Source organism: Peromyscus eremicus, chromosome 10 (assembly GCF_949786415.1).
Source record: "Peromyscus eremicus chromosome 10, PerEre_H2_v1, whole genome shotgun sequence".
In the NCBI taxonomy this organism is placed as follows: Eukaryota; Metazoa; Chordata; class Mammalia; order Rodentia; family Cricetidae; genus Peromyscus; species Peromyscus eremicus.
This window is the reverse complement of record NC_081426.1, coordinates 81,808,878-81,821,461: the sequence shown is the minus strand read 5'-3', so window position 1 is coordinate 81,821,461 and position 12,584 is coordinate 81,808,878. Positions and strand designations below refer to the sequence as shown.

The 12,584-nt window shown below is 39.4% G+C and overlaps 1 protein-coding gene across 1 annotated transcript in view; it reads right to left on the bottom strand.

Moving 5' to 3' along the window:
• Mthfd2l (methylenetetrahydrofolate dehydrogenase (NADP+ dependent) 2 like) overlaps positions 1 to 12,584 on the bottom strand; it is a 102,532-nt gene that overhangs the window by 59,394 nt on the left and 30,554 nt on the right. The window lies entirely within an intron of this gene.

Here is a 12,584-nt window from a genome sequence, read left to right as displayed (position 1 = left end):
ATTTTGTATTGGCTGGTTATACATTGGTATTAGGATTGTACACTGGCATATTAATGATAAGGAAATAAGTACAGAAAGCAACAAGATAAATGTTCTAAAAATGGACAATTTATTGCAGAAGAATAGGTGAGAGATTAATTCTCTCAAGAGGGGACGTGAAGAACCGGATCCTAATAGAAGCAGAGTATCCGCTAATGCTTCCGAGCATGGATATAACAATTTGGAAAAAGAAGAAAAGGACATTTCAAGTGAGAAGATAAAGCAAATCATTGCAGGGAGTATGTTTGAGAACGGTAAAGAGGATTGGAGTAGAGCAGGAAGCTTTTGTATGAAAACTTGGGTGGGTTGGACAGCAATGAGGAAGGTAAGGAGCTGTGTCATCTCAAGGTATAAACAGAGTCCTGGGAAGGAGAAGGAGACAAGCATGGCGGCAAGAAGCAGCCCAGAGGGGAGTGACACAGAGGAGTTCCCCCGACAGGAGGCCCTGGGAAACTAAGGGGAGTGGAACACCAGGCAGCGGCTCCACCCTAACCCTAGCCGAAGTTCGTGCAAACAGCAGACCTACAACAGTCCGTCCATTTAATGATGAGTAATAAACAAGGACTTGGTGCAGCATCAATAAACAGCCCCACAGAGGACAAGTCTAGGGTAATTTGGGGAGGTGATGAAACTGTTAGGTGACTAGTCTAGTCACGATGACTGTGCATTTGTCCAAATCAAGGGGAGTATGAACCAAATGCAGTCAGTTTTACCACACGAAAGTTTTAAAGGAAATCTTTTCAAAGTAGCAGGAATAAGAAAAGATTAGATAAAAATGAAAGCAAACTATGTTTTGAATAATTTACCAATATATCAAAAAGCAACAAAAAAACTGTTGTAGAAAACTGAACATTATGAACAAACATTATAATAATTTTTTAATTGGTGCTTAAAGTAATAAAAGCCAGAGGGAAGTGACATGAATCCATCCAAATTAACCTATAATGGTTAAAACTGAGAGACATTTCAGTAATGACACTGGATTTTAAAGATTAATAAAAGAACACTGTAAACAAGCAGGCAAAAATTCAGATTATTATATTCAATCCCCACCCCACTGGCCCCAATTAGAGAAATTCCCAGAAAGACTCATGTAAAGAAATTGAGATGCAAGAATTTTCCAACCAGTCAATCAAATTAAGATTAAGAGTTGCAAACAATTTTGAAAATTCATGAACTCAGAGAATACTGTTCCTAAATGAAAAGACTTTGCTAAGACATGTGCTTCGGTTTACCTAACCCATTTGCAGAAATGCCTAAAGAACAGCTGGAGAGATGTGACATGTTTTATTACAGAAATAAGATTTTTAAAACATGCGAAGATTGGACTGACAGACTTCCATGGCCCGACTACCCTCTCCTAAGTCATACTGAAATTTAACTGCCATGGCAACAATATCAAGAGGTGGGACCGGTGGTGTTTATTTAATGCATGAGAGCCTCGTGATTAACGCTGATGTGTGAGTGGATTCCTTTGAAAGACGATTTCAGCATCAGCATCTGGTCACACTCACCCTTCAAAGCTGGAAAGAAATGACCTCTGTCCTTCACAGATTACCGCTCTGGGGTGTTCTGCTATAGCAGCAAAAATCTGACTCAGACACTGACAAATGCAAATGTTATTTGCTTAGATTATGTACAAAGCAACACACAAAGGTTGAATGGGAAGGGAAGGCCAAGTCTGCTGGTTGTTCAGACATAATCATGGGAATCAACAAGTTGTTTTATAAGCTAATTAGCTAATAACACTGGCATATATTTCAAAATAAAAATATTCTGAAAGATGAGTTTTATTGATTAATATCAGGTAAGAAACAGAAACTGAAATCAGAAATGAAATGAGAACATTTTCCTACCAATTCTTTTATAGCATTAACAGATACTATACAAAAAGTAGAGAATGAAATCTACTACATAATTATTAAGATAATACAAATCTTAAATATTAAAAAATATAGACAGAAAAGAATCAAAGTAAAACAAAAACATACAGAATAGGAAGTACATTGATAATTCTGACCATATGTATTTACCATAAAAATAAATAAAAATTTTCAGTCACCTATAAAGGATAATGGAAGGAACAATTCAATAGTAAATAGGACAAAGATGTACACATTAGAAAGCAAAGAGGTGGTCTGGGTGTGGTGGCACATGCCTTTAATCCCAGAACTTGGGAAACAGGCAGAAGGATCTCTGAGTTGGAGGCCAGCCTCTCACATAGTGAGTTCCAGGACAGCCAGGGCTATGTAAAGAGATCATGTCTTAAAAAAAAAAGAAGAAGCCGGGCGGTGGTGGCGCACGCCTTTAATCCCAGCACTCGGGAGGCAGAGCCAGGCGGATCTCTGTGAGTTCGAGGCCAGCCTGGGCTACCAAGTGAGTTCCAGGAAAGGCACAAAGCTACACAGAGAAACCCTGTCTCGAAAAACCAAAAAAAAAAAAAAAAAAAAAGAAAAAGAAAAGAAAAAAAAAAGAGGTAAGGTAAATGGGATGTTTTATGCCTGTAATTCCAGCACTTGGGTCACAGAGGAGAGATTTCCAAACAAAGGTCATAAAGGCTATATAAAGAGTTTAAGGCTAGCCTGGGACACATATCAAAATCATCTCCTGCCAGCGGTGGTGGCTCACGCCTTTAATCCCAGCACTCGGGAAGCAGAGCCAGGTGGATCTCTGTGAGTTTGAGGCCAACCTGGTCTACAGAGCAAGATCCAGGACAGGCACCAAAACTGCATGGAGAAACCCTGTCGCCTGTCTCGAAAAACCAAAAAAAAAAAAAAAAAAAACTAAAAAAAAAAAAAATTATTTTAAAGGGGAAGAAAAAAAGAAGGAAAGAGAAGAGGACAGAAGGTATGACTCAAATGAATATAAATATACAAGTTATAAATAAAATTGATATAATGAATAAAATAAATCCAAGTGAACATAAATGTATAAGTAACAAGTAAAAGAAATGCAATTCATAAAGCAGAAGTCACAAATGATAGAAATAGAAATACACTGTAGTTGCTGAATTTAATCCACCCTTTCAGTTCATGAATTCAGACTGAATATAGAAAACACAAATAACATTACATGACTACAACATATTAAATTCTAAAAAATAAATAATATATTTTATGTACTCAACACTTTTAAGTGGTATTATTTTGGGTTGCATTGTTTTCATAAATTCCAAAGCAGATAATTATATAATTTATAAGTAATTATCCTTGATCACAATGTACTAAAGGTATACACATGAACACACATACACTGGCAATCTGTGAAGTTTGATGTAAACTAAAATCTAAACGTCAATCTTCATTAAAAAATTATTATAGTCACATCACTATTTCTTTAGTAACATCAAGCTAACTTGATACTCTAAAGTAAATTTGGCTAGAAATGCCTATAGCAGATACCAAAGTCATATTTAGACTCGACTGACCTGTGTTTATGACCTTGATGATAACCAAACCATGGCAAGAGTCTTGGCAAGCTATTTGGTAGTCCTTGTGATGTTAGCAAAAGAAACATGAACCAAAGGAGTTAAAAGCAAAAGTGTTCAGACTTCTGACTCGTGATGAAGAGCACCTTGGTAATGTTCCTGGCACCCACCTTTCTGAAAAACTATACATCTTAGTTGTTACCATGTGGAGAAGATGAGATTATGTGAAATGCAGAGATATCAGTTTATAGACATGATAATATTTCCAGTGAGAAGTAACAGTTGTTTTATTAGTTGAGACAGTGAGCACTATAGGGATATTTTTACACACTGTGATGGTGGATTAAACCTACTGTAGGTGAGAGAGAAATCTAGGATAGACAGCTTCTGGTGAACTCATGGTACTACTTACTAAGACAGTGTGTTCATTGCTATAACATACACTTGAGAGAAAATGTTTAGGCTCCTAAGTTCAGAAATTTTAGCACATGATCAGATGGCCTCCTTGCCTTGGGCATGTGGTAGGAGCTGTGCTCCAGAGGACCATCCATTTAACTTGTAGCCAGAAGTAAAAGAATACAGAGACTAAGGAACCACAATTCTCAAGAATATGCAACCAACAACCTCAAGGCTTCCCACTAAGTGCCACCTTTGAAAAGCTCTATTTACTCTCCAGTACCCCCAACTCTGCCCAGGGAGTAAATCTTTAGGATCCAAGCTATGGGTAGGACAACTGGAATAAAATCGGAAATAAGGGTTCATAAATTACGTGTTTACTAAGCCATGCCTATGAAACTGTTGAGTAGATGCAAAAGTCTAGAGTACAGTTGGTATTTTTGAATCATGGGGCTACAAAGAATGTTCTAGGGCAGTGGTTCTTAACCTGTGGGTTGTGGCCCCTTTCATGGTGTCCTGGTGAGGGTTTCTATTGCTATGACGAAATACCATGACCAAAAAGCAGGTTGGGGAAGAAAGGGTTCATTTGGCTTACGCTTCCACATTATTGTTCACCATTGAAGGATGTCAGAACAGGAACTCAAACAGGGCAGGATTCTAGAGGCATGATCTGATACAGAGGCCATGAAGGGGTGCTGCTTATTGGCTTGCTTCCCCTGGCTTCCTCAGCCTGCTTTCTTATAGAGCCCAGGACCACCAGCCCAGGGATGGCATCCACCCATCACAGGCTGGGCCCTCCCACATTGATCACTAATTGAGGAAAGGCCTTACAGGTGGACCTCATGGAGTCCTTTCCTCAACTAAGTCTCCTTCCTCTCTGATGACTACCTTGTGTCAAGCTGACACACAAAACCAGCCAGTACACAGAGGATCAAACGACCCTTTCACAGAGGTTGTATAGCAGATATCCTGTATATCAAATATTTACATTATGATTGATAACATTAGCAAAATTATAGTAATGAAGTAGCAACAAAAGTAATTTTATAGCTGCAAATCACCACAACATGAGGTACAGTATTAAAGGGTCACAGCATCAGGAAGGTTGAGAACCACTGACTTAGGGGACGGGTATGGATAAAGATGTTAAGTATGAATCTAATTCTGTGTTTTAAGAAGTCACTCCCAAGCCCAACCATAAATATTCCTTCATTGTTTCTAAAAATATAATGTTTTTTGCTGGCTCCTAGATTCTCATCTCCTTTTGTTGACGGCTGGAATTGGGAAACCATATTTGGAAAGGCAACTTGATGATGCTAGAATCCAGATGGGATTGAGAACGCTGCTTGAGAAGTTGAAGGGGGAATGGCCTAGAAACAGAGTGAGCAGAAATGTCTAACAAGAATTAAAAGCCATGTACATGAGTGGTAGCTTTAATCTGCACTTAAATGGTTAGATAAATAGTCCTATTAAATGTAGGCATTGTCTTAACTTGAAAAGCATGTCATACATATTACTAAATCCACTATATAGTTTTCCATTTATAAGAACCCTCAAGAGAAATTATGTGTCCTAGAATTAGAATAATATTTTTTTTTCCAGAACACGAGTTTATTTTTAACAGATACTTATTTGGGTTTACTATTCCTTTTTATCCTGCTAACAAGTTCTTTTAAATAAGAAACTAATGACTCAGTCATAAGTATTTAGATTCAATGAAGTAACTTCAGCAAATATACATTCAGCTCCAGTAAATAAAAAGTAGTTTGTTTGACAGTGGGAATACATTCATGAAGATTTAATGATGTCCTTATTTTAGTAGAAGTCTTATTTTTGGCTCCATTTTTAGTTCCAGTCCTCCTTTTTCCTTTTACCTCATCATTTCTTTTTCTATTATGTCTAATATATTGCCATGGGTCTATGAAGATGGAAACTTTACTTTAAATATAGTCTCAGTGGGTACATATTAAACATGATCTTAGGTTGAGGAAATGATCAGTCAGTAAAGTGCCTGTCACGTAAGGATGAGGACCTGAGTTTAGCCCCCCAACACCCACGCAACAGCCAAGCATGATGACACACATCTGTAATCCTACTTGGGGTTTGAGGGGCAGAGACGGGTGGATCCTTGCAGCTCACTGACCAGCCAGTCTAGCCAATCAGTGAGCTCTAGTTTCAGTGAGAGATGACTTCCCAAAAGATAACCCAAAGAGAAGACTCCTGATGTTGACCTCTGGTCTCCAAACACACATACACAAACAGAGAGAGTTGGGGGGGGGGGTGGAGATGGGGACACAGATACGCATATACACTATACACACAGGATTTGAAAAGCTTCATTGTAATAATAATTGGAGGTTATAGCATTCATGTATAATATATCTAAAAATTATTCATTCTGTCCTATACCAAGCTTTTACCATAAAGTTTGACTTCTCCTTTGGCGCATTTTGCATAGTTATAATTAGAATCATTTATTTCCTGTGATTAATGATTATCTTTTCTACTTCTCTGTAGTCTTGGGAAGGCAGAGTCCTGTCTGGTTTATTCACTGTTGCATTTCACACATTTACCAATGAAGAACTGAATCCCTCTGTAAGAAGAGCTCCTGAATAGACAGAACCATGATGTTTCATTGTAGAAACAGGGGCTTCTTTCAGTGAATGACATCAGCATCAACTTCCCCTCCTTTACACAGTGTCCTGAGGTCTCCTATTCCCTCCTGATATTGATGAGGCCCATTCTCCCCTACTGAATACAAGGGCAGTGGAGACTTCAATCGTCCTTTTATACAAAGGCTTATAATTTTAAATATGAAAAAATACTGATCTGTAGGGGAGCATCTAGTTGCTTTTCTCCCTCTTCCTTTCTTCCATAAAAAAGTTTCCTTTCAATAAATGATACATTTATAATAATTTAAATTCCTATCTGTTGCCTTATTGTGTACAATGTTGGCCTAGTGGTTAGCACATAAAAATATCTAACAGATTTACTGGTTCAATGAGTTATTCTATTATTATCTATGAGTCCTTCTGCTAAATTTTACAAATAAAAAAAGCCTAAAATATTGTCATTTGGAAGTCGGCATTTGGCTGGGCATATGACACATGCCTGTAATCGCAGGACTTGAAAGGCTGAGCCAGGACAATTGTTGCAAGGTCTGAAGCCAGTTTAAGTTATGAATAGAGTTCTACACCAGCCAGGCTATGCAAGGAGGCTTTATCTCAAACTGCCTCACCCCTAAAAGAAGGTCATATTTACTTCTTCTTGAAATGAGGGAGGAGGGGGAGAGGAAGAGGAAGGGTAAGGACTGGGATCCGGGATACACAAAGCAATGGCTGGGAAGTAGGAAAGGAAAGGAGGTTGCGCTGGGAACCAGCAAAGGGTTTCAGGACATAGCACTCTCAGGAGCAGGAGGGGTGGTACTTTGGGAATGGTATGCAGACTGTGAAGACTCAGTATAAGATGGGAAGGAAGTGACAGGTGACATGGCTAAGAAGGTAGGGTGAAGCTTTTTTAGTGCCCCCTTGGACAGGTGTACAGAGATTAGAGACAGGATGCTTTGTGCTGACAACAGAGCTGATATGTGGTATGCTGAGGTCAGGACTAGAAGAGAAAATGAAAGAGGATAGAGGGTTTTTTTTTTATTTTGCTTTTTAACTTAATTTTATTTGAAATCTTAACATTTACATTTATTTATTTTGTGTGGTAGGGCAGGCAGGGCTTGCATGGCCCACAACAGCATGTATGTGGCGGTCAGAGAACAATTTTCAGAAGTCGGTTTTCATCTTCCCCTATGTGGGTCCTAGGGATCAAACTCGGGTTGTTGACTCTGCAACAAGTGACTTACCCCTAAGCCAACTCGCCAGCCCTGCTTTATAATTTAAACAGGTTTAATGTTACTTCCCACTGTGGAACAATCCCAGGTGTCCAATAAAAATGACTATTTCCCAACTAAACGCTTTCGAGATACAAGCTAGCTTAAGTTAGATGGCATTGACAGTAGAACACGACTATTAGTCAACTGAGAAAGTTAAGACAAGAATAACCATTTGCTGTGGTGATATTATGTTCCTCAATATATTGTGCACCCTAATAAACTTACCTGGGGTTAGAGAACAGAACAGCCACTAGATAGACATAGAGGCCAGAAAATAGTGGCACACACACCTTTAATCCTAGCATTCTGGAGGCAGAGATCCATCCAGATCTCTGTGAGTTCAAAGCCACACTGGAACAGCCAGGCATGGTGACACAGGACTTTAATCCCAGGAAGTAATGGCAGGAAGCAGAAAGGTATACAAGGCGTGAAAACCAGGAACTAAAGTTGGTTAAGCTTTTAAACTTTTGAGCAGCAGTTCAGCTGAGATCCACTCGGATGAGGACTCAGAGGCTTCCAGTCTGAGGAAACAGGATCAGCTGAGGAGTTGGCAAGGTCAGGTTAGCTGTGGCATGTTCTGTTTCTCTGATCTTTCAGCGTTCACCCTAATACCTGACTCTGGGGGTTTTTTACTAATAAGACCTTCTAACAATTCGTGCTACAATTAGCTTTTTTTCTAATACATCAACAACACACACTCAAAATTCTAAATTAGTAAAACCAGATCAACACAGAGCATCACAGAACTTGATACTTGCAGAAACAAATTATCTGCCATCCTCTCTGCCCAGTTTGGCCATGGCCATCTCCTCTGCCTAATTTGGATGTGGTTCCTCAACAGAGGCTATATATTCCCTACTCCACTCAGGGCCAATAGGACTAAGAGTTTTGGTCCTATTGTGTGAGGCTTTGCATAACTCCTGCATTCCTAGGCGTTTCTATTTGGCTCTTCTCTTTGAAACCTAAGGGAGCTTGGCCCCACCTACTCCTGGGCAGAGTTTACTCACACATGCCACTCACATCACGTTGCATTGCCTCAAGCATCTACTATTGGTTACTGCCTCCTGGAGGTGGGATATAATGCTCCCAGCCTGGCAAAAATATGTGCTTTGAAAACTGGAGTCAGTCCTCACAGTGAAAAAGCACTGAATATGCTAGCTTGTTCTGTGTCAACTTGACACAAGCTAGAGTTATCTGAAAGGAGGGAACCTCAGTTGAGACCAGCTGTAGGCAAGCCTGTATGGCATTTTCCTAATTAGTGATTGATGGAGGAGGGCCCAGCCCATTTTGGGTGGTGCCATCCCTGGGCTGGTGGTCCTGGGCTCTCTAAGGTGGCAGGCTGAGTAAGCCATGATGAGCAAGCCAGTGAGCAGCATCCCTCCATGACCTCTGCATCAGCTCCTGCCTCCAGGTTCCTGCCCTGTTTGAATACATGTTCTAGATTCCTTCAATGATTGATTGATTCATTGATTCTTACAATGTAGAAGAGTAAACCAAATAAACCCCTTTTCTCCACAACTTATCATCACAGGGATAGTAACCCTAACTAAGACAGTGGGTTAATAAAAACTCATGTGGATTTCCACTTAAGCTGGGCAGTGGTGGTACATGCCTTTAATTCCAGCACTTGGGGGCAGAGGCAGGTGGATTTCTGAGTTCAAGGCCAGCCTGGTCTACAGAGTAAGTTCCTAGACAGCTAAGGCTACACAGAAATCCTGTCTTAAAAAAAACAAAAAACAAACCAAACAAACAAGGGAAGAACATCTCAAAGAAAGAGATATTGAAGCACAGTAGCAGGTCAGGCAGACTGTAAATGTTGGATGCCATGTGGCCAGTGCTTGGAGAAAACACACCTTCCAAAGACGAATCTGAAGATGAAGAGCACTGGCTTCAGAGGAGAGAGACCAAGTCTTCTTCACTCATAGTAATGCTACCACATCCTATAAAGAGCATGGAACCCATGCCAGGGCCACGTCATTGGTCATTTCTGGTGAGAAGTACTGCTTGAGAATAAAAGCATGCAGGAGGAACTTTCTCTAAATGAATGAAAAATAACATTAGATTCTAAATTCTAGTCGTAATAATTAATAGTTATAATTCCTTGATGGGGAGGGTGCTCTGCTATCATCATGATGGGAAAAATGTTTTTAAAGATATTAGAGGGTTTTCCCCAGGCTTCCTTCCTTATGGGAAAGCTGGAGGGGGGGAGGGAAGCCACTGTGTTAAAAAGCCAGTGGTATTCAGTTTTCATTCTCAGAGAAAGAGAGGTAGCTTCTGTTGCTACATCTAAAGAAGTCACAAGAATACCCTAGATGGTGTGGATGATTGGATGCACCAACTCATAGCTGTTCTGGGTCTGGGTGGTTGCTGGGTTAGTCAGTCTGCCAGCTCTCCTTCATTCTCAGCACCAGGATGAGCTCTCCAGTACTACCCTGGCTAGCTCACCCTATGTAGTAAGCAGCAAGGGGAGAGGCCATTCTCCTGTTCTCATGTCCTTAGGATCAGCTTGCCCGCACCTAAACCACCAAGACCAGCTCTATTGTGTTGCCTAGTCAAGGTATAGAGACCACTCTGCCTAGTTCTGCAGCTGGTGAAAGGCAGGGCCAGCTCTCTCCTTCCAGTGACCTCAGGGGTGGCTCTCCACAAGAAGGGGCTGGTCCTGCAGACCCAAAGTTACAGGATCTCCTTGACACAGGACAGCAACAGGATATCCAAGAGGAGCCCCAGTCAGAATCCAGTATTGATGATGTAGCCAAAACCAAAGACCTCAAATGCAATGAACACTTGCAAATAACAATATATGGACTAAAGGACTGTGTGATTCACTGTCTCACACTGCAACTTCCACAACCAGATTTTTCTTTTCTTTTCATTTTTTCCCTCTTTTCCTTTAAATTTTATTTTGTTTTATCCTGAGGTAGGGGAGGTGTTTGCAAGGGTAGAGAGTAGATGAGAAGGGACAGGGAGATGAGTGGGATTGAGATGCATGACGTGAAATCCACAAAGAATCAATAAAAAGTTAAATTTGAAGAAAAAATAAAAAGAATACTCTATAACCTCATGATGTTCACAATGGTCCTTCAACATCATGGGAATTGCTAAGTTTCACGAGAAGTGACTTTCTACTGTCATTTCACCCAAGCCTAGGCTGCCCTAAGTAGCAAAATGTTTGCTTTTCACTGAACATTTATAAATTCCTGTCCTTTCACGCCATGTCCCCTTCATCACTCACTTCCACCAAGCCTGTCAAGGAGCAGAGAATCAGTCTCCCCAGCTGGGAGCTCTAAGGTGGCTGACCTCCTCCCTTAGCTCCTGCAGAGACTTTGTGGTCCCATCCCTGCTTCTGTCCAATGCTGAGGTAGACAGTGGTGCAGCCTTCACACTTAGAGATTTACATACATTCTCATTCTTGAGTGTTTCAAGTCCTGAGTAAACTAAAAGATTTTTCTTACAAATATCCAAGCTTCGTGCTCTTAATGACAAAACTTAGTGAGCCGGAAACAGACATATATTAAACTAAATGACAATATGGCTGTCTTTTCCTTTTAGGGAAATTATTTTTTCTTTGAGATTAAAAATGAATTATTAGGCCTCTGAGTCTCCAATGGTAAAACAATACACAGTGTGAGCTACATGCTCAACATTGTGTCATTAGAGCAAGGTCTTTAGATGTGAATTTGCAGCTAATCCACCTTCATTATCTCCATTAGCCAACAATGCATGTAATTACTGCTCTGCCAGGAGAAGAGATTCAAGCACTGGCCTTCCCACAGACTCCAAACATTCAGGAAGCTGCTTGCTACAGTTCATTATATTAATAATATATGTCACCATGATCCTATTAAGTGTTATGTAATTAAACACCACCCATGTGGCAAACCTTCAATATCATTTTTAGTATAATTTGCTACCTTTTAGATACAGTAATTATAACGGAAGTAAAGTACCACTAGAATAAAGGTAAATTTAACCACCTGGTCTGTAAGCAACATTATAACCAATTCTACATGTATTCCATTTTTAGTATTCATTAAGGGGAGAAATTTTATTGAACAAAATATGAAATGTTTTTAAAGTAATCAGTTTTAATCCCATAATTCTCTCCTCAAAAATCATTACCACCATCAATTTATGTTTATTTTGATATTTTACTACATACGTACATATCTATAAACAACTACATATGCTAAAATATGTAAGGCATATTTGTTGCATAGTATTATATTGTTTAAAACTGAATTAAAAGGGGATAGATTTTCTAAGGTAGTTTATAAATAATTCATAATTGAAATATGACAAGAAATTAGCATGTAACATACTGAAGCCTACAAGAAAAAAGCATGTTGTCAAGTCGTGTTGGAGTTTTATGGTAACACATATTTAATCATGGGTTTGTAAGCCTTCATAAGCTGAGTTTATTCAAATTCTTACAAAAAACTAAATATTACTTTAAAAAGCAAAAATAAAGCTCAACAGGAAAAGAAACTAAGTTTCATATTAAAGTCAAGGGAGAGATCATCACTAACCTCAGAGCATTTCCCTGTACACATGTAAGTCGTGTGTTACAGGTCATTGACTTAAAAATAATTGAAACAACAGCGTTTGTCATGGCTACATGTAGTAACTAAACCTACTGTGTGTTAGGCAGTAACACCACAAACACATAGTAACTGATGCTTTCTTAAAACTTCTATTTCATTTAATTTTCACAATAGCTAAGTAAGAGAGATATTAATGCTACACATTTCTTACTGACAATAAAAGTAAAAATCTACAATGGATAATCGGCTGTTGGAGGTCACAGGATCAGCAATGAGTCTCTCCCCTGATCAGTGCTCCTAA